Source organism: Temnothorax longispinosus, chromosome 2 (genome assembly GCF_030848805.1).
Source record: "Temnothorax longispinosus isolate EJ_2023e chromosome 2, Tlon_JGU_v1, whole genome shotgun sequence".
Taxonomy (NCBI): Eukaryota; Metazoa; Arthropoda; class Insecta; order Hymenoptera; family Formicidae; genus Temnothorax; species Temnothorax longispinosus.
Window position 1 is genome coordinate 4,460,712 of NC_092359.1, and position 22,797 is coordinate 4,483,508.

The 22,797-nt window shown below is 39.2% G+C and overlaps 1 protein-coding gene across 4 annotated transcripts in view; it reads left to right on the top strand.

Annotated features, from left to right (window-relative positions):
* Syt7 (Synaptotagmin 7) overlaps positions 1-22,797 on the top strand; it is a 165,586-nt gene that overhangs the window by 17,224 nt on the left and 125,565 nt on the right. The window contains exons 1-2 of one of the 4 annotated variants that reach the window (XM_071771309.1): positions 6,740-6,795; positions 7,345-7,384. The exons of 1 other annotated variant lie outside the window; for it this stretch is intronic. The gene's annotated coding sequence lies outside the window, so the exon portion shown is untranslated. Of the gene's footprint in view, positions 1-6,739; positions 6,796-7,060; positions 7,129-7,344; positions 7,385-22,797 lie in introns of those variants that run through there. 2 more of the 4 variants (XM_071771310.1, XM_071771306.1) reach the window with 2 other exon arrangements.

The window sequence follows — 22,797 nt, forward strand, 5'->3', positions numbered from 1 at the left end:
TATGTCTTTTTACGAAACCAAGAGGCTCATGTTCTTTAAAAGATTAAAAAAAATATATAATAATCTCTAATTATATCTAAGTGTCATAACTAAATGAGTTATGACACTTATGATTCATGAAAATAATAATTCTTTTTAACAAACATGCATATTTGATTTTGAAAGAGAGAGAGCGTGTGTTGCTTTAAATTTTAAATTGCACTACTGTTATTAAAAATAAATTTATGAGCTCGTGAATCTAAAATTATGAATACTTGCTAGTAAAAAAGCGTAAAATCGAAATGGCGGAGCTATGGCGGATGAGAGCGTCCCGTAACACGAGTTTGTGGTATGATAAAAATATCATAATTCTCCCTTTCTCCGCAAGTAATGGCAGTTCGCCTTTGCCAACAGTCCATTATATCCTAATCGGCCAGTAGCGTGTGTAATATTGCAATCGATGAAGCTAATAAGAGCGTGCTGACCGAATAATTCACAATTCCAACAGAAACGCAATGAGAGGTACATACCATGCTTCAATTCTTCAAATATGACTTATTAAAGCCATTATTTCCGATATTATTCCCATATTACTCCGTAATAGGAAAAAGGAAGGAATTACCAGAACTAAAATATTTACGTAAAAATTATTAAAATATACATTTTGAAAATATTAATATTAAGAATAAATTACTTATTTACTGTTCATTTATAGGGACAGAGATTTGGATACGGATATATCGATAATTTTGAAATATTTCCTATTGGGTTATTTTTATCGGCTACTGCATTAAAGCTTTAGCAACTTTAACAATTTTATTGTTATGTACTTCTTTCTTGTGAAAAACAATATAAACATCTCTAAGAATTAACTCCTTTTGGCTTTTATGTAACAACTTTTATATTGCGCTATACCAAACGGATAAGATCGATAGAAAGTCGGAGGCGAGGCTGTTATCAAATTCATAAGGTGATAGCAGAAACGGCGTTGCGAAAATCTTACGGTGGAAACAGCGGCGGCCGGAGAGAGGGAGGAAGAAGGAGGGAAAGGACGACAAAGTCTAATTAAATCGTTAAAGTCTGGGACGGTATTTTGAAGCTAATTGTCGGCTTCAAAGACATTCGTGTTTTCATTACTAGATCGCTTTAGGTGAATGGCAACAATGCGTATGATACGTCATACGGTGGGCTATATAATGGATATTAATTACACGTAAACCGTTGCTAGTCAGTTTGAACTTCAGGCTGTGCGTGACATCAAAGTCCGCAACGCTCGGTCGTGCGTTCTATTTGTCGGCGATCCTGACCTCGTTGGAGGCACCCGGCGGTGTGTTGCCACCGCTGCGTTGAGAATTACAATGGACGTACACGGCGCGTCCAATGCTCTGTGGCAATAAACAAAATCGAATAGACATGGCTCGTTAATTACTATACGTCCTCTCCGCGACAGTCATGCGCGCGTTATTCACCCGGGAATCAATTTGGATCCTTTTCAAGCTGGCCAAAAGTATCGGCCGTTTCAAGCACGCGCGTCTGCGACACACTCTATCGAGAGTGTATTCGATTAATTCGCCGCAAAGAACTTTGCAGTGGAGTTTAATCGAAATAAAAGTTTGATCGATCTCTATCCATTTATGCTCATTTCGACGATGGAAAAGTCTGCCTTATATAACGGCGAAGTTTTCTTTTTGTCGCGAATTGTTACGAACTCTCGTTTGTAACTTTTATCGTTCTCGCGATGGTAGAAAGCGTGTAAGAGAAGACTATACATGAACTATAATCTGATTTATTTGTGGTATCAGTGGATTGATTTAAATCTCCTTTTGTTTGACGTAGCGCTGACTTGTAATGTCACTTATAATGTCGTGTCACATTTAATTTTTTTTCCAAATTAGCGCAAATTAGCGCAGTATTTAGTATTAATAATTAGCGCGATCTGATTACGCACCTCATTCAGTACCATTGAAGAGAATTATAGTCTTAGAAGCTTATTAATTGACCACAACTCTGCGGCGCTCAATAATTACGACCATATTAATGCGCTTGATCAAACTTACCTCTTTCTTCGTCGAAAGCATTACCGACCGGTGAGAACAGACGATGAGACTTATTCATTAAGTATCGACTGATTTTATCGGATAAATTTCACAGAAGCAGAAATTAATGACGCTATCGCGTTCGTGTCACGTAAAAAATACATTTCTTTAAAAATAGAGTGCATTTACTGACCGTCCGATTTATTCCAAGGATAAAGAAAAAAGTGCTTTTTAAAAATAATTTAGACCAATTTGTGTCAATCACTTTCATGCTCAATTGCGTCCATCTAAATTCATCGGACCGAAACGATATTACATTGACGTTTTGACACACTCATCCGGATCTGTTCCGCCTACTCTCTCGCGGCTCTCGCAATTCTTCCTCGGTCCTCCTGGCTTCGTCTTTCAAGGTTTGATCGATCGATCGCGGCGGACGACACGAAACACGTACTTCCCGGATGCTTTAGAAATCTTCGACCTGCGGGGAGGGTCGAGTACTCGAGTCATCTTCGAGAGCACGCGGACGCGTTGAATACTTTATGGTGACCGAGTTAAGCCGTATCGGAGTATCCCATCCGACTATCGGTCCTGGTCGCCGGTATACGTGTAGGTGTTGACGAAAATGAAAAAAGTTCCCGAGCGCGGTCTACCGGTCTCGGAATTCCCATGCTAAAAATTTATTCGGCGGACGTGCGCTATTGATTTTTCGCCTCTCGTTCACGTTGGACGTTTTTACATATGCTTTTTACCTCCCCTTCCGTCACCTTCAGCCTTAACGATAAAAAATGCGGCTATGTAAATGAGAAAACGCAAACGCGTGTGCGATTTGTTTCTGGGACGGTGGCTATATGCGCCCGGATCTCGATATAGAGCGTCTGGAAATTGCGCTCGCGAGTTTATAACGTGATTATATTTATAGTGTTATAAAAAAATTAACACAGAGTTCTCGCGAAAGTCTGCTTTCGATTTCGATAATCGCCCGGCGATGCTCAACCATTTAGAACTGACGGGCTTACACAGTTATTGACCATAAGTAAACTACCGCCGTAGTACCGAGTTGCGGATTAATTAAAGAGCGATATAAAAAAAGTTATACCGCTGAATGAAACCTGCCTCACCCTTACTCAGTTATGTCAGAATGGGCCGTGGCTTCTCGGCAACATGAGTGGTGGAAATGGAGTGTAGGTAGGCCGACTAGGCACGCACCGAACTGTGATTTTATAGTAGTTATCACTCGAGATATCGGAGAGAAGCGGCGGTTTCATTCTGGTATTATTATTACTGAGTGCGCGTAACCTTGTGTGTGATAAAAAGTCGGCAGAGGATTATAGATTATAAAAATATTTTACAGACTCTAGAGAGAGAGTTTATTCATTGAAATAAAAAAATAACTCACCGGCCGATGCGCAACAGCGGAGTTGTAGTAAGCCTGCGTTGATCTGAAACATATAAATATTTTTACATTAAATCACAATGTCTAAGATAATCAATACTTGTAAATAATGATCGCGCCCGTTAAATTTGTTAATCGTTATTTTAACGGATATCTGATTGCGCCGCAAGCGGCTGCATATTTCCGCGTTAACTCGTGCGCATAATTAATCCGCGAAAAATCGTGCGATATTACGATCGTGCGAATAAGGGGGCCATTCTAAAATACGTCGAAAACGCACCGTCGCCGTCGCCAGTCGCGAAGGATGGCAATTGCTAGCAGCTAGTTAAAAAGTGCTATTTTCGGTTGCCGATTGCCAGTTCAGTTGCCGTCGCCAGAAAGTTGAAAATTCATCGAGTCTTTTTTGACAACCACAACTGGCAAGCGCAAACCGGAAATAACACTTTTCAATTAGCAGTTGCCGCATCGTTCGCGACGTATTATCTCCTCTTGTCGCGTATGCCGGAGATCGAACTTCGGTCGAACGTGCGCCGGAGTTAAACTTCGAAAGTGACGGAGGAATCTATCACAGACGGACCGATGACAGAACAGAAATAATATAGGTACGAATAAAAGAATTACTCACCCCACGGTCGCTCCGCCGTCGCCCGATGCCTCCCAGGCGCCGCATCCTCCTCTCTTTGGCTTCGGTCCTTTTTCGATGTCGCATCTCCGTCAGGGCACTCAGTCACTCGTTTACTTCACTCGCGAAAATATCCTCGTTTACGATTGCGCGCTATTTTCGACTCGACCTCCCGGAATTAATCTCGCGGTGTAGCGCGCGGTATACTTAATTACACGGCGACGGAAGACGTACGGCGGAGAAGCACGATTACACGAACGACGCTGTACCTACGATCCGCTCGATCCGTCAGCGTCGGCCCGTGATGTCCCGCCAGTCCCGCAGATAAACGCGACGAGCGAGCCTTAACATGGCGGAGAGAATTTCGCGAATCGCGCGGCCAACTTCACTCGCCAGGAGCAACCGTCGCGAGAACGCTACTTACACTTGCTGCTTGTCAGGCGATTTTGATTAACTACGATTAAATCATCGATTTACGGACATTCACACTCGTGTCTATTCCTCACGATCGCCAAATATCAAGACACATGAGATTGAACGTACTACGTTACCAGAGACCGCAATCGCTAATTAAACACGTCGTGGTGCGGGCTCATTTCTTGATTTACCCCTCTGAGCTCTGGTTTCCATGCGCGCGTATCCACGCGTGTTCCGAAAACCACGCGATAGCAACTTTATTCCGAAGCCATGCGACACGACGCGACGCACCGATCGATCGTCCAAAAGAATGTAATCAAAGACCAATATTACTGAATATGATATATCTCGATATCCGTATAATTCCGCGACGCCCATGTATTAACTGAACATTCGATGTATCACAGTTTTTCGTAAATCTAAATCACCATGCTGGACCGTGATTCGTGTGTTACTTCGCGCTACGATCCGAGAGCAATTAATCACGTAAATCACGTTAGAATTTAGAATGAAGCCGCGGGCGCGAGCGACGCAAATGCCCGCGCGCTGTAGCGTGGTAAACATGAATGGTGGGTGGTGGGGATGGAATGTGGGGGTAAGCTGATTGGAGCACGGTGCGCGTTCGTCGTGCCAGTCACCTACCCCCACTCTATCCTCATCGCTCGTGTTATCGCGGCGCCGTGCGACGCGCGATTTCGCCCTATCGTTTAAGCTGCAATTTCATGGACGCTAGAAACCAGCGGCAGCGTCAAGAAAATGTACTGGGGGAAAAAGTTCCGTGTTGAATTTTGCGGTACGCTAAAGCTAAAAAGCTGAGACGGTCTGAACTTTTTTCCCCACTACATTTTCTTGACGCTGCCGTTATTTTCTAGCGTCCATGAAATTGCAGCATGGTCTCTCGGATTGCAACGCGGAGTACGTTCGTACGGCCGTACGTTCCCGATTCAAGCAACGCGCGTGGTCGAAACTTTACTGTTACTGTTATGAAAAAGTGTGTGTCCGGGCCCTAAGGGTATTATTTGAATTATTTCATTTGTCGCGTGACAAATTTTTCAAAAATGTTGATTGGTCGCAAGATAGAAAAGTTCTCGAGTTTCTAGAAATTTTCTATTTTGTAGCCAATCAATACGCTTGAAAAATTTGTCGTACGACAAATGAAATATTATTCTTATACAGGTACTTATATCGGACTTCGACGGTCCAGATTAACTGATTACGGATATATCGAACGTTCATTTAATCATTTAATACATGTGCTTAGCGGGATTTATACAGATACATCGAGGTATATCGCATTCGATAATACTGACTTTCGATTACATATTTTTTCGGATATCTCGGACTCGCTTTTCTCAATCGTCAATTTCATTCGCGTCTCGCGTCGTGTCGCGCGGCTTCGAAATAAAGTTGCCGTGCTGCCGTCGCGTCGTTTTCGGAACACGGATAAAGGCTATATGCATAGCATAAGGCCGCGGTATTCATAATCAGATCTTATTTCAAGACCGTCTTAAGTAATATCTTAAGATGCTAATACGGCTCTGTGATTGGTTAATGACATCTTAAGATTGTACTTAAGATGGTCTTAAATACCGGCCTAAAGCCATGAGTATAAAGACCGCTAAACCAATGAGCATAAAGTCGCCATATTAATTTACATGCTCATTGGTCCAGACGGTTTTATGCTATGCATCTATATACGGTCTTGCGCTATGCCTTTTCGTGTGCGATGGCCTTAAAGGATACGAATGGTTCCTGAATCGAGTAACGTCGCGACGTGTTTAATTAGCAATCACGGATCACAATCTCTATTAACGTTGTATGTTTAACTTTGTATTCATCATATTTTCATATTTGGCGATATATGGTGATCGTGGGGGATAGACTCGAATGTGAATATTCATAAATCGGTGATTTAATAGCAGTTAACCAAAATCGCCTGACAACCGGCAATAAGTCCTCGCGACGCGCGACGGTTGCTCCCGGCGAGAGTGGCGAGTGAAGTTGGCCGCGCAATATTTACGAAATTCTCGCCGCCATATTAGCATCTACCTGCGGGACAGCAAGCGTCACGGGCGTCAAAGCGGATCGCGTAGTTTCGCGTTCGCAGCTTCTCCGCCGTACGTCTTCCGTTGCCGTGTAACAATGTACGCGTCGCGTCGTGAGATTAATACCGGGAGTGCCGTGCAAAGTGTCGGAAAGTGTCGCGCGATCGAGTAGCGACGATATCGTCGATTTTCGTGCGTGAACGTCGTGAGTCGCGAGTGCGCCGACGGAGATGCAACATCGGTGGAGGCCCGTGGAGAGGAGGAGGTCTGGGAGGCATCGGGCGACAGCGGAGCGATCGTGAGGTTAGTGTATTATTTTGCTGTTCTGTCAGTCCTGTGACGGATTCCGCCACTTTCGAGGTCTAACTCCGGCGCACGTTCGGCCGGAGTTCGATCTCCAGTAGAGCCTCCGCACAAGCGACTTTCGTATGGTAACGTAGCGTAACAAAACGCGGGTCAATTTACAAGAAACGTATCGGTTACGGCGTCAATACGTTTTATGTGCGTTGATCTACGTTACGTTACGCTACGCTATCATACGAGGAGTCTTGCGCGGAGGCTCGTATATGCGACAACGAGATATTACGTCGCGAACGTCGCGGCTCTCTGTTATTCACACGGTCTCTTATTCGCACGGTAATATTACTTGCACGATTTTTCGCGGATGAATTATGCGAGTTAACGCGGAAATATGCAGCCGCTTGCGGCGCCGGCGGCCGCGATTGTTTCTTCATTTTAAATCATATATCCGTTTTAAAAATTTAACGGGCGCGATAATTATTTACTTCTAGTATTATCAATCAATCACCTTGGATCACGCTACTTTAATGTAAAAACATTTTTATGTTACAGATCAACGCAGGGTTACAACTCCGCTGTTGCGCATCGGCCGGTGAGTTATTCTTTTTTATTTTAATATCGAGAGGCAATAGAGTTGTAAAAATTATATTACAATGAAACGTAATATAATGTAATAAAAATATGTTACAAATGAACTGATATATATGAACCAATATAATATATTGTATAATCTATCGCCATGAAATAGATAGACACACTCTCTAGAGCCTCTAAAATATTTTTATAATTCATAATCCTCTGCCAACTTTTTATTACACAAGGTTACGCGCATTCAGTGATAGTGATACCTGAATGGGACTGCAGCTTCTCCGGTATCCTGAATGATAACTATGGCTACGTTCCAATATTCACTGCCAGTTCTAAAAATCTGTAGTTTACGTGCACTATAGATTTTTAGTACTAGCGGTGAATATCGGAACGCAGCTTATAAAGTCACGGTTTGGTGTGTCCGGACTGCCCAGTCAGCCTACCTCTATGGAACTCCATCCCAATCACTCATGTTGCCGAGAAGCCAGAGCAAGTCTCATTCTGACATCACTGCCCTTAGGGCCATGGCACGTAGAAAAATTTAAGCAGTAAGACTTAAGCAGTAAGCAAATTAACCAATAGCTATCTTAAGTTTTCGAGAATTCTTGACAGAGTGATTGGCCAATTTGCTTACTGTTTAAGTCTTAGCGCTTAAGTTTATCTATGTGCCATGGGCCTTCCGATTAAGTTCGTCAAGTGTGTGTAGGGGAGAATGTACGCGAGGCAAGGTCTCCCGAAACTCGAAATTAGAAAGGTCGTTACCCGCCATATATTACCCGCTAGATTTATGGACGGCACGCTGTAAATAAGTTATAGAAGTTAATTCGGAATGAGTTAAGTTAGAATGAGTTATGAAAGTCGTGCAAGTCGTACAGCGCGATAGAGAGAAAGATATGGGAAAAACATTCTGCACTTTGATTTATTCTCACATGCGGGATAAATCGCTTTTTTTTCTCTCCTCGCGCCGCGATCTTCGCCGTGCACCGCGCGAGCACGGCGTGCACAAAAAAACAACTCTGCATAATAAAAGGCAAAACTGCTAATTGCAAAATTTGTTCCCTACGGGCGTTAATATTACATTTAATGCTGGTCACATCCTTCTAGTTTTTTATATTACATTCCAGTCGCGAAATTCAGCGCGAAAAGTGCAATGCGAGCAGTCGAGCAATCTGAAGGCCTTTTGAAGGGGCTTGAAAGGGCAATTTCGGACACACATGACGTGTTCTACGCTGACGTAATTAAGAATAATTATGCAGCTCGACTCTCTCCGCGAAAAAGAGCGCTTTGTGTTACCGCGAGATAATAATGCCGTCGCGTGGCACGTTCCTTTCTGCCCCGGATTTTCCGTGCTTAAAGTCCGGGTTCGCGTTTTTCGTGAACCGCCGTACTCTGTCGTGACAGCATCTAATAGCGTAATAATTAAATGGACAGGTAGAATGCGGGAAGATTGTATCGCGAGTTAAAAAAGTATCGATCCCCCGGCGGCGTGGCGCGCGAAAGCGGGTAGGTACGCGCGCGTTTATGGCCCGAGAGCTCCGAAAGGAGTTAACTGACCGAAAACGATTCTTTCAACCCTCGTGCGTTCTTTTTTGTTCGCCGAATAGGGGCGAACTTGGGACACGTCGATCCGCCCAATTCGCATCCCTTTTCTCATATTCGTAATATGCCATTCTCGTCTCGCTCCTTTCATATACGTATATTTTAAAATATCGACCAATCTTTTACTCTATTTACGTTCAAGAGGAATGCCTCGGAAAGTTTTGATGTCATTTCTTCGTATCTCTCGGACAATTTCTTCTTTTTGTAGCGTCACTTGGTCCGCGAGGAACAAGAAATCTTACTTGTATTACGCCGTAGATGTCTTTCTTAAAACGACGTTTCTGTAACGCGCACTACCGGCCAAAAGTGTTAAATCACTCTTGAGAAACTCGAGAAATACGGAAATGAGAAAGCAGATGCTATTTTCTACCTCTTTATCTCTCATCACAATTTTATTATATGAATATAGAGTGATTCCGCCCTTAACCATTTACATAATTTTGAAACTTCATATTCATGCGTCAAAAGTAAGTGACCCTCAATGACGAATGCGAGTTGCTTTGCGTTCAACAAGAAATTACAGAGTCTACATTGTTCCAAGCGTGGTTGTTACTTCAAGTTATTATATGAAATTCCTGTCTGGGGTCTGTGCTAATTCCCAGTAACTTTCCTGTAATAATTAATGCGATTATTAATGGGTAAATAAGCGTCCCGTGTGACGAGCTTCCAGGATGCGATGTAGGGAAGGTACACATAAGCGTTTTATGAAACTTCGTTACAACACGCCCTTTTGTTACAACACACCCTTGGGCAGTCTAACGTCGTACCCGTTAAATTCCTTGCAGTACTTGCCGCGTTGGCGGGCAAAGTACTCGCATAGGTATTCGCGTACGTATGCCGCGTATGTGTTGCTCACGTTTCATGCTCATGCGGAGGGGCCTTCGGGGATCGCGAGACTTATTTTCCTATTGCGCCGTCATGACGAGGAAGCGTGTCGCGGTGAAATTTTTATTTTCTTCGTATACGAGTTTGCATCGCGCCATTTAAGAATTCGAGTCAGAAGAACGGAGAGAAATGTGCTCATCTCGCAGCGATATTTTCCTACCAACACAATTGTAGTCGCTTTTACGTATCGCAATCTATATCTAACATCTTTTTCTTATATTTCTATCTACGTATCTATTCTATTTCTGCTGTTTTAGATCTCGATAACGATATATTTTTGAAACGATATATCTTTTTTCTTTACAATTTACCAGGTGGACGTATGAAGATAGATAGTTTAATTTAGCACAAGTGTTACTTAACGTCGCTTTTATGTACTTAGCGTTCATCTTCTAATGGCGCTATTTATTATAAAGTCTGGAGAGTAAGCTTATTCAACAGAAACATGTCTCGTGGAAGACGCGTTTACTATTGTCCTTTTGTTATGAATAGTTGGAACGGTATTATAAGGATACTTGTGTATATTATATTCTCTCTTGAGTAAAGAAGATTCTCTCTCTCTCTTGTTCGTACTAGGATATATTAAATTAATTTCTGAATATGTACATGTGCAATAGAAAGATGATTGATGTTCGCTCATTGCAGATTATTTCAAAATTCTCTGCAAAGTAATTAGATGATAATTGAATCGATCACTCTTTCGTGATTATACATATTTTCCAGATGATTGACGTTAGTAAAGAAGTATATTAAATTAAACTTGACATTGATTTTGTATCTAAAACCTCGTTATTAAATTAAGAATTAAATAATTACTGCTTTATGTTATATTAAATTGTTATGTTAAATTTCCTTTTTGAATATACACATATATATATGTAAAATAAAAATGTATTTGAGAAATTGTGCAATGGAATTCAGTTGGCACTTCGGAAATTGTTGCCTCACGCGCGCGTACGTCATTGTATTGATTTTGACTTCTGTGCAACATATGTCTCTTTCAACAACATAGACTGCGCGCGATATATTATTTTAAATTTTGTGCTTTTTCTTTCTCTTTCTTTCTTTCTATATGGGTTGTAAATTATATTTCTAAAAGTACAGTGGTCGTATTTTCTACAATTGTCAGATTCATCCGAAGATTGAGATCGGAGAATTGGTATCGCAGCTGAAAGGTTTACGGAGCAACTCCATATAGTATATAAGGTTTATTTTGAATATATCGCATCTAATCTTACTTCGAACCTTTTTATTCTACGCCAAGAAGGTCTGATCTGTTGCTGCTGCGCACAAGGGCCATAAAGTATGCCAGAGAAGTGCTTTTAAATTCTTTCTTTTTTCAGTAAATCGCGGAACGAGAGCTCTCACAAAAGCACTACGGAAACTCCTTCCGCGCTGTACAAAATGGCGAAGTGTCAAGTTTTTTACCTCTAATCGAAATAAAAACAGATCTGGATTTTACTTTTTATTCAGTTAATGTGTCGTAGTAATTGTTATTACGATATTAGCGTTATTAATTTAAATTTTCACGCGTTGCAGATATTTCGTTTTTTGAAATTACGTAAATTATGAATTAGCCTTGCACTTGGAAAATAAATTTAGATATTTTTATACAAGATTAAAATTTTTCATAGACTTATTGATCAATGCCTGCGATGTTTTAAAAATATAAATAATTAAAAAAATTATCTATTAATAGGAAATGAAATAAAGCTTATGAAATAATTTAAAGTTTAGTTATTTAAATACTAAAGATAAAAATAAATTGCAATATAATGACAATAAATGCTATTTATAGCGTCAATATACATGTATCTAATGATAGTAATATTATAGATATAATCGAATTTCCATCAAAGAAAATGTATTTTCCAGATTGTAGAATGTAATCGTATAGAATCTCATTGGGAGAAATTTAGACCGATAATTCTGCTTACTCGCGATTGTTCCATTATCGCCTACTGAATAGTAAGGAACTGTACTTATGAAGTACCGAGATGTAGTTTCGTACGTGAAAATTTATCGGCGAACTTCGAGCTGTGCAAGCGGTTACCACTGTTAATTACAGGGACCCAACTTCAGCCCCTTCAGCCCCTTCTACAAAATACATTAGCACCGAACGTTGAAAGAGAGGCGGAGTAGCCAAAGAACTCGCAGCAATGAGAATATCTTACAATGATATCTCTTTTTTATAATTATGCATTGTAAAATAAGGTGCACAATGATTCCTCTACGGTATAATACCTACATCTTGTCTATATCTTTATCGTGTCTATAAACGAACCAGAGAAGAGTAGTCTTTCAGCGGTAAGAGGCTTAAAGGCATCCATTAAGAGCCGGTTAGTCGAGACTGATAGGTACATAAACATAAATGTATTTACGTAAGATTATTATTCAAAGGATGCAGAGGCGACAGTAAATTAAGTCCGTAATTGGTTAAGGTCATTAATAAATCCTCTGAAGGCTCTTGTAATCCAAAACGAGACGAATCAGAAACGGATAGAAACCATCGTGTACATAACAAGATAAATCTAAATTTGTAATAAGACTACGAGACATCATTTTGTTTTGTTGGGAGAGAGCAGTTGTTCTCTCATCGGGCAATCGGGATATTTTAAAAAGATTTGAAGTGGCATATTTTTTAGCGAAAAAGGCACGTTATCTCGTCGCTTCATCTAAAGTGCTCCGCTTTAAGCCACAAATCATCTTTATTATTATAACGGCAGATAAGCGTACAATACCGCTCTTAATGCGCGGTGAAACGGCAGGCAATTATAGTAGTTCTGAATAGGGAAATGGTTAATACGTTCAATGCTATGACCATGATACCGACATGTCTCGTTGATACGCATATAATGGAGAACAAGCTGCGTTCAGGGATCTGCATGAATGGGCGTGGCATAATTAAACAATAAATATTAATTCAACAATAAACTTGTCGCTAGCTGTGGTCGTCAATCCGTATAATGATAATTATACGGATGAATATGTACTTCTAAGCAATTATTAAATTTGTTTTGCATGACAATTTACGTTTCGGATATTTAATTTTAAGATTTTCGCGAGATTGATCGAACCACATGAATTAGCACGGCACGTGTTAATCTCGCAGTTTCAAAATAGTTAATTAGATGATATAAATCAATCGCAATACGATTAAAAACTAAAGGTCAATATATCACGGCTTGTTTCGACCTAAAATCGTATCGCGCGTCATCGTTCGTTCCTTCGTCAGCTTATCGGTTTCTAATTAAAGACATTGAAAAGCTGGCAGATTGTTTAAAAATGGATACAATCCGCAAACGGATGCTCGCTAATTAATTAAGTAAAGAACTTATAAAAGACTATAATAATCTGCAGTCTCCAGTAATTATTTCTAATTAAACTTTTATGTACATGTTCCTTCAATCCGGCGTGTTTATTCCATCCGGTATTTGTTTCCGCGCTCAACAAAAAGCGCGAGGTAGATAAACGGAAATATTATTCTTCGCTGAACTGAACTATTCACTAATTATACTTATCGCTAAATTAAGCGCGATGCAACACCATTGGATTATATTCAAAATCTATTCAGTGCGTCGTTTATGTAAACGATTATTGTTACTATTATTACTATAATTATTGCGCTATTATTATCGCCACAATTCACCGGTTATCAATCCGTTATTAGAGAATTATTAGATTTCAGGATTATGTTCCATAATTATTGCACCACTTTTCAAAACTTTCTGTATCGTGACGTAGTCGATCGCTTTTTAAATAGGACGCTTGCCAAGTCAGCAATGGAGGCCCCACAAGATTATAATAATTGCCCCATTATTCATTCTATATAGCATACACGTTATAACGTGCGATCTATTTTTATTCTGTTCATGTCCTATATGCGTGCGTAACTTCCCTCGTTAAAAAAATGCCGGCTATTACACGTTTCCTCGAGGCAAACGCGAAATGTCAGTCCCTATATATGATGCACAGTTGCCTGCGATGTAAAATTGCCACTGGAAAAAGCACCGAACACAACGGCGCCTCTTCGTCTATTATATATTCTTTCGCTTTTCCGAACAGACGGGTTTCGTCGCAGTACGCAGTTCAGGGAGCGATCTAAAAGAAAGAGAGACATAGCCCGATGTCAAGTCGCGGTCAAGTGGGTAATCGGTTCCGGTTCGCTTCAAATCCTCCGTCAGAGAAATTGAGATTCTCTCGAGGAACGAGCATGCCGCTCGTTCGGAAGGTCGAAGGGCCGTAGATCGAGATTTTCGCAGCAAACAGCTTCCTCGTTCCCATGCACGTCGAGAAAACACGGTTCTTACATTACATCAATCGTCCAGCAGCGTTATATGTCTTGCTGAAAATATTGTCACTAATATTCATGTCGTGTCGTGAAATATTGAATCGATATTACCTGTGAATAAATACATATGCGTGAAATTTGTTAGCTGAACAACAATGCCACGTACGAAGCTTGTTATTTTAATAACAATAGCTGAATCAGTGATAAAACGACTCATATTGTAATTAATATTTTATATTAAATTCACTTTATGTAAAATTTTCCGTTCTCGTGAATATTAGAAGCTATATGGTAAATGAGCCAAAAAGTTAGTCGAGACAGAGTGAGTTTGATGTAAATAATAAATAAACTGGATAATAAAACCGACGGTATGTGCGAATATTTTTGCTTTTTGTGTACAATTATTTTGCGTAGGCGTGCAGGTCATATATATGGTTATCTCTTTTTACGACGTAACCGTTTAGTTTTTTAACAAAATTAAGCTCTTAATCAAATTAAATGCGAGATAAAACTGTTAGGAATAGTCTTCTTCATTAATCGTTTAACGAAACATCGCAGAACTAAAATTGCATGTGAATTTACAACTCGTACGAAAAAAAAGGGGAGCATTCGCTTTTTATTGCGCCTCGTATTATCCGCGTTTAAAGAGTATCGTTTTTATGTTATCACTCGACTTACTTTTACATCTGTATCGCTTACAGTGTATGTACTTATCATTTGGTATATTTGCGCTTCAATATTTGAGAACTCCATCTTTTCCGTACAAAATTCCCATTAGCCCGCTTGCTAGGTTGGAACAGGGTAAATTGGAGGGAAGTGAGAGAGAGAGAGAGAGAGAGGGGGGGGAAAGAGCAGACAGAAAGATAGAACAAGAGGCGGTGAAGACATTAATATCCTCGTGACCTGTTCTTCGTGATCGATTGCTAAACGGAGAGCGGGATAAAGAGATGTTTCGCGCGCGGCTTTCCTTCCTCTTCCCGTCAGAACGTTGTTATCAGCGAGCAAGTATAATTAATTCGAAAACTCCGCTTTTCGAATCCTCTGCGGCATGCCGATCAATGCCACATCGGGAGAATCGAGGGTTCGTTATTTTAATAGTATCTACGTGTCATAAAGGAATACGGCTCACGTGCGAGGACGGAGGGAGATTCGCTGCCTTTGTGCCCACATTACCGCAAAGCTATTTTCCACGCGAAGTTCATGATCATGTGAACGTGGAGTGATCATCGTACACGAGGCCATTGATTGAACTTCCTTTTTATCTCTCCTTCGTATTCTCTCTTTTTTCTGCCAAGTGTGTGACTTCATCTCGGTTATCGCTCGAAGATAAATTCGCCTGAGAAAACTAAAACGGCGAGATAACGAAATTACTCACCCTGCTTATTTGACGTATCTGTTAGCTGTACCAGTATGTTATTTTATTATTATTATTATTGTTGATAGATAAATGCTGGCATCTAATTTTATTCTTATTAAAGATTCTGTGAAATTTTAAGGTTTTCACACGTTTGAAAGATACGATTTATATATGTCTCGTTCTGGTGAAACTTCTTATGCAAATTGGAGTTTCTTGCGCTAAGAACGTTATCGTCTCGCAAGTCTCCGCGAAAGAACGTTATCGTCTCGAGGTTTTACATATGTATATATTTCTGCAGGTTTGATCACAATTCTCTATAAATAGATCCGGAACAACCTTTTTACATATTTTGTTAAATATTATAAATCATATAATTTAATTAATAATCGATTTTGTAAGATCCTCTTAGAGGATATTAAATTACGTTTTTAAACTGTTGGATAAACTATAATGATGGATATATCTATTTGTATATTATCTTCGATGTTTGCATGGATACGACAACATGAGAGATGCACGTTTCTCAGATATTGTCTTCATATAAAGTTTATCTATTTTCCTTTTTGAACGTGTGTACTTTTTCTTTTGGAATATCTTCTAAGAGGATAAGGAAACGCATCTTCTTCTCTTATATGCATTATCTCGCAGCACTTTACATAACTGAAAGACGGATTTCTAGCATTCTTTTGTGTCATTTTATTTCCATTTCACGTGATCCAAAGTTTTCACTATGGATGACTATTCATTTTGTATCTTTCAGAGCAAGTCTGGCATTTTGTGGCAGTGAGTAATGTTTTTAAATATTGTACATTTTGTTCATATATCTGTTGACTATGGGAGAAGTAGGAAAAGTTTCCCCCCATTTTCTATCCCATCTGCTGTTTTGATACCGCGAATGGTGGTAAGAGACATTACATATTTATACGATGACATTTTTAGCTCGAGGCTCTCGAGTATAAAAGTTTGGAGTATAAACGTTTTTATGAAGCAGATTGCATCGTTATAATACGCCACAATTGCACCATTAGTCAAGCGTAAAAGTGTCTTTTGATAGTTTGGAAGTTCTCCAAAACTACAGAGAAAAAATGTATATTCTTATCTTTTTCTCGAAGTGCATTATCCGACTCACAAAAACTATGTCGCATAATTGCAAGAAACTCTAACTCGCATTCAATTAACGAATACATTAACAATCTATATAATATAATGTAGAAAGCTGTTTGGAATAAAACTTTCGTAAGAAATGAAACACATAACACGTCTTATATATAATAGTCATTATAAAATATATATAACGCGCGGAAGATATGTGAAAGAAAGCACGATTTTGAACGTGATGAACATGAGAAGTCTTAGGCCGCAGTGCGCCAGCGATCTGGATGAAATAAGCTCGGGGATTTAATAAATTGCTATCTCGTTTTGGATTATAATTCCATCTATATGACAAAAGAACTCAACCTTAAGATAATTCCAAGCAACGTTTTTGTGCAGTCTCATCACTTATCATTATTGTATGAATAGATGTCCTTAGACATACATGTATATGTTGCATAATCTACTCTATTGTAAATGTGCATCGTATAGCAAATTCTCTGTGCCACAACGTTACTCAGCTGATACAAACATAATAAGGGCAATTGCTGTTCGTCTCCGTGATACAAGTTGGTTCAGCCTGTCACCCTATCCTGTTTCATCATAGATCCAACTTCCCCGTATTGCATTATGCGCACTTATGTTGCAGGCGGGCAAACTTATACTCCCATCCAATCTCCACCATGTAAGTTTGGCCGCCGCCGCCGAGATTGTTCGTGAGTTTGTGAGCCGGTCGTCAGGGAAAACCGCCCTTGAGTTATTCGCCGACCTCCGTCGGCGCACGTATTAGGAAAGGAGGAGGCGTCTCTGTCGGTGGCGTCGCGTCGCGTCGCGTCGCGTTGCGTCCCGTCGCCTCACGTCGTTTCGGTCCGGAGGGAAATCCGTCAGCCAGTCGATCCGGATTCTAATGATTGATGCTACGTTCCGTCGGGAAGCGTCAGGCACAAGCCGGTGAAGTTACTTCGACCGACAAGAAAAAAAGAGAAAGAGAGAGGAAAAAGAGAGAGAGGGGGGGAGGGAGCGAGAGAGACATTTACGGAGGTATTCCCCGTTTCCATTGCGAATTGAAACTCATCGCCGATCGAAACGCTCGATCGCGAGCGACGACTCGTAAAGACGTTTCGTGCGTTCACTCGAGGGAGTTATCCCGTCGAGGAGCGTGTCGCGAATGCACGTCGTAAATCATTTATCATTCGCGGTATTGCCGCGAGCGACTTGCAAAATTTTTATTCGCGCAAATCGAATATTCGCCGCGCCCCGCGGAGATTTATAGTTGCGGGTCTGCCACGTGCCGTGATGTGTCGCTTGACCCAATTTTCATGCACCTGCTGATAGGTAAGAGTACAGCTCAAGTCTTTCAGGATTATCACAGAGATTCGAGCGAGAGCTCCAGATTTCGCAGATATTAATTGAAAGCTTAACGGCGGATTAACTAATTGCGCGCCGATGCGAATGGTCGGTAGCAGTTCGTGATTGACAATAGTCTGTCGTGATAGTTGCATTACAGATTGCAGAATACGCAACGTGGAACTGATTCTACACATAGGAAACTTCAGAACATCTAGATTTCCTCTCTGTGGTCCATAGATTTCTCCCAACCATCACTCGAGATTAAGTTTTCTTATTAAAAATAACGAAATTGATAGCCTTTGTGTTATTAGCGATTAAATATTTAGAAGCTGTGAAAATTTTAATAAAAGCTTTCTCGTCAAACTATTTTAGGAATAGTCTTTTCTTATATCTTTATCATTTTTATAATATTCTCATTCGTATAATTTTCCGAAAACAGAAAAATTATGAGGTGAAGATAATTTGAATAATATACGTGTACTTAATTATGGTTTTCTTTAAAATTAAGACTTATTGAATTTTCAACTGACCAGTTTTAACTTCGATTTTTACGAAGCATTATTTTTTGAACTCCCCGAGTTTTCTCCTGCGACTGCATATCTCAATAAAGAAAAACTTATGGTAATTTTTTAGCGAAATCCTGGAGTAATCCGTTTTCAATTAACGCGCTGGGTTACACGTGGGAATTCCACATAAATAACGAATCAAGTGAGAATATTTGAATCCGAAGATCGATCGTGGAGTCGAGGCCGGGTTGATACGACGACCACTATATAGTATCCAAAAAGAAAGGAGTCGCTGCGCGCTTTATATTGAAGCAACTGAAATGTAAAGCGTGTAGTGCACATGTTCGATATCGCATCGGTGCTCGAAGTTAATGTTGATTTTAACTCGTCGGGAGGGTCAAATATCATCGATCGCTCTATTGCGGCTATTGATGGTCAGCGCCGCGCCCGCGCCGGTGCGAATGCTTGGCGATTTTAACAAGCCCGTTAACGAACTTCGCGCATTAATTGCACGGAAGGTAGTAGCATAAATACACCACTGACCAGCGGACGGTTGATTGGTCCTATTAAGCGAATTTTTCTTTAAGCTATATAGGCTATAGGTCAAAGGACGCATTAAACAATTTATACATATTGATGTCTATCGATTTTATGTTGAAATAAAGTATATTTCTTTGGTCCAGTAGAAACTGGCTGTAAAAAGTTTTAACATAACGCGTTTCCAAAAAAGCGCTTGCGAATTGGAACGAAATGAAATTGGAACATATTAAAACAATTTTGATATGCATATATACGGATTTTCATTATTTTCAATACCATTGAATCAAATAACTTTTCCAGATATCATTATTACGTACGTCAGTTGTTGGGTTTCTGAAAAGGTTCAAAAAAGTATTTTCAGATATTATTTAAATGTTCGTTAAATAAAAATATTATTTTACATTTGCTTCATATTTCAATCAAGGTTTACACTTTCAAGTGTATACAATATAAAATGAAATATAAAGGGAAAATGGTAAAGCTATTAAAATGGCAAACGATCAATAACCGTCTGGTGAAAGATTGCTTTAATTTTCATGATTATGTGGGAATTCAATTTTCGGTAATGATTATGTGGAAATAAAAATGTATAAATTGAAGAATATTTTCTTAAAAAGATTCAATTATACTATTATACCGAATATTTCTGAATCAGTGTTACACAAACCACCAATTCAGAGATATAGTAAAATAAAGAAAGGGTAATTTTTTGCGAAAAAAATAAATCTAAAATGTAAAATTACATTTTTTATGTATAAAACTTTATTTTTGACAAAAGTAACTTCGAAAATTAGAAGGTTAATTAAATTAATATTTTTGCAATTAATGCAATTAGTGTTTATTATCGCATTTTTAAATATATATTTTGATAGTTATACTAGTGATATTATCGAGACAAATCCAATGACGTTTAAAAAAGAATGCAATGACATTATCATCTTCCAATTTTCGAACACAATTTTTTTCAAAAATGGAGCTTTACGCGACAAAATCTTATTCCATTTATTTTTTTATTAAAATTGTTTACTTTTCAGTTGTATACCATCAATTCGGAGACTGTAATATACGAGCGCAACTATTATTATAAATTCAGTAATCAATTATTGGTTCAATTTACCCTGACGAAAAGTATCGTTCGTGTTTCTTTGTGATTTACGTTGACGTGAGTCAACGATCGCGTCGCGTCGATAGTGAGAGAACTAAATGGTTCACACTATTATCGCGCACAACGAGGGAGCATCCTTCAAGCCCGTAGCGCAAAATAGCAATTGTAACGAGGTCGAAGCGAACCTTGTAAGAGCAATCAAATTACTAGTTTCCAAAGTGCAAGAACGCCGGGCGACATCTGGCTCGAAATGCCGCGCCCGTTATGACCTCAGCCTTGGCCCTCCAGCTTCGTATTTTGATTCGGCGGTCGATGCTTTTCATTTGCGCGACGTCGAAATAAGCAATGGTATATTCCTTCGAACGACAAAGTAATCTCTATCGGTTGCTTCGAACATCGATATTCTCATCGATTTGCTGTTTCAAAACGCCGCTCGTTAATCACAGACGCTTGTGACTCCGTCAATTTAGTTAATGGATCGAAATTGTTGCTTGAAGAAGTTCTCAAAGAGGAGAAGCTCACATACGTAATTTATTAATGTTTTGTATTTTTTATGACCATCGCAAAAGCGATGGAAATTATATTTTGGAAAGTTTCTATTTTAATTATATATAATTAAATAAAATATAATTAAATAAAAATTGCTTAGTAATTTAAGTTCAAATTTTAATTTAATTTTATTTAAATCAATGTTATTAAATTTTAATTTTACTTGTCTATTTTATTATAAACATTGAATTTTTTAAAGATTTTGATTAAAAAATGTCAGAGGCATTCGATACCAGATTCTGAATTGTTATATTAAAGAAGATTCCATTTCTTTATTAATTTTTTTTATAAATGTTAGACATTATTGGCCGTCGCCAATTTTCAATTAAAGGCGAAATTTTAATTATCTATCTAAAAACGCGCATTTAGATGTGTACTGACAGTGAATTTCTCAATTTTCACGTCACAGAAGTAAACAATATTGCCTCGTATCTCAAGGTAGACTTAACTTGCTGGAATTGCATTTTCCACAATGTGTAACATGTTACAGTGTAGTCACATAATCCCATGAATCGACGTGAGTAAACAGGCGAGGTGCCATAGTTCGCAAAAATATTGAATATTGATTCTAATTTGTAAAGCAAATTAGCAGAAATAACACAGAGACCGCTGCACATGTGGACTTTTCGAAAGGTTAGTTTTTATAGCAACCTCATTGATTGATCGTTTACATATCTCCCGATGGCAAATTAACGTTTTTACGCAAGGCTGTTGTTGACACTGAAATCTACGCCGTAGATTTCTGCAAGTTGTCTCATCTCGTAAGAGATTCAGTTACAAAAAGTTTAACGAAGATGATAAAAATCAAATTTTTTTATTATTTTTTAATATTATTATAGTACAATATTATTTTTGACGTAATTTTATTATGACTTTAAAAAAATTATTATTTCTTCGACAATCTTATCGAAAGCTTGATTGCTATTATCGTTATTACTGGAATGAAGAGAGTGTTAGCTTCATCAGATTTTTAAGTCTCATGCTTTTTTCTTATTGGCAAAAGATCGCGTGTTTTCATATATGAAAGCCACAATCTTGGTATCCAGAATGTCACGCGAACGTCGTTCTTCGGCAATTCTCATCATACATATAGACTGTCTCATTTATAGTCTGCCCTTCTCGGCAGAGATCACCATGTAAGCCAGGGTTGTACGAAAATTTGACGACTTAGTGCATTATGTAGAAGCCCGTCACATGGGCCTACCTTGTGGCAGACCCGGCGAACGCTGCGTGGTACGATAAGAGAAATACAGCGAGATTGCCGGTTGCGAAAGTGCCGGGCCGACGTTGATAGCGGACCTGGTGTCGCCGTCGCGAATAATTGCTTTCGGGCTTATCGCGCGGTGACGGTTGCTGTACCTATGATGTAAAGACGGCTTTCGCATTCGGCGTGTGTCCGGCTGTGCGGTTTATTGATGTTCAACCTTTTCGATGTTTTCTCTGTACAGAAAATTACCGCGTTACCCAACTTGTCGGTGGGATGTAGGATTTAATCGGAACAAAAGAAAGGTCTATAATAAATTATTCGTTCCTTTCGGATGTTTTTCTTTCTTAAGACGCCTGAGCCCTCTACTTTGTATTATCTATGTAAGCTAAAGTAGGATTAAGTGAGGGAATACAAATGATATAGAATAAAATCGCCTAGCTTTAAAAGAAATATGAGATGGCTATTACGCAAATGGAAGGCTATCAAAGACATCGAGAAACCATTTTGATTAGTTAATCAATATTCAGAATATCGATTAATTGTGATGAGACTAAGCTGTGCAAAATAAGTATTGTAATTTATACAGTCACTTACCTAAAAAAACATTAATTTGTAAAAAAAATATTAATCTAATATGTATTTATATAAGAAAAAGAGATTAATATTCTTATCTGATTAAGAGAAGTCATAAATTTTTGAAATTGAAAAAATTTCAGTAGGCTATAAATTGTCGCAGAAAGAAAACTCACCGGTGCTCGAAGGTTTAAATCCGGCCGGTTCGCTAAGTAGCTAGGAATCACGGGCATATGTTGTTGCCCGGTGACTTTTTCCCGTATTTCCTGGTAAGTAGGTTCTTCGGCTGCGTCGAGTGTAATCTAGATCGGCATCAGACCGATGTGATTTCTGCCCGCGTGTAGATCCGGTAGCTTAAACCCC